Below are 559 nucleotides of genomic sequence, written 5' to 3'. Positions count from 1 at the left end.
TATATGATAACTGAAAGAGGTTATTAAAAAAAAACAAAAAAACATGTTAGCGAAAAAGTTCAAAACAAAGACTCTACATCCCATAATCACTCACTAATCATCCTTAACCACAGACGCAACCAGAAATAATCTCATACTAGACGCAAACGATGCACAAAAACCCAACATGTGCAATTCCCGACCTCCTAAAACGACTTCCAGCGACCCCGAGATCCCTTGATTTGAATTCATCCTTATTTCCCGGATACTTTACCCTGTCGTAATGAATGGCTAATCCTATTACGAGAATCCTTGGGGAGAAAGAGATACTTAGGATCCTCCTCGATACTGTCTCAAGAGGATAAGTCGGTGTGAGAGGATTTATATTAAAGAGATACTTGGAAGTTATAAATTAAGATTTTTCCATCATTCTTTCGGGTCCGATTGAAAGATAGCTGTAATGGCAAATCCGTTACTCTTATGTGGCTGATGGTGTTGGCTCCTTTTTAAGTATATGCATGTAAATGAGCTCCTTGTCAGTTAAAAGGAGGTGAGAAGGATAGGTCGATCAATGGTGAAT

This window comes from Penaeus monodon, chromosome 20, assembly GCF_015228065.2.
Source record: "Penaeus monodon isolate SGIC_2016 chromosome 20, NSTDA_Pmon_1, whole genome shotgun sequence".
Classification (NCBI taxonomy): Eukaryota; Metazoa; Arthropoda; class Malacostraca; order Decapoda; family Penaeidae; genus Penaeus; species Penaeus monodon.
This window is presented reverse-complemented; position numbering follows the sequence as displayed.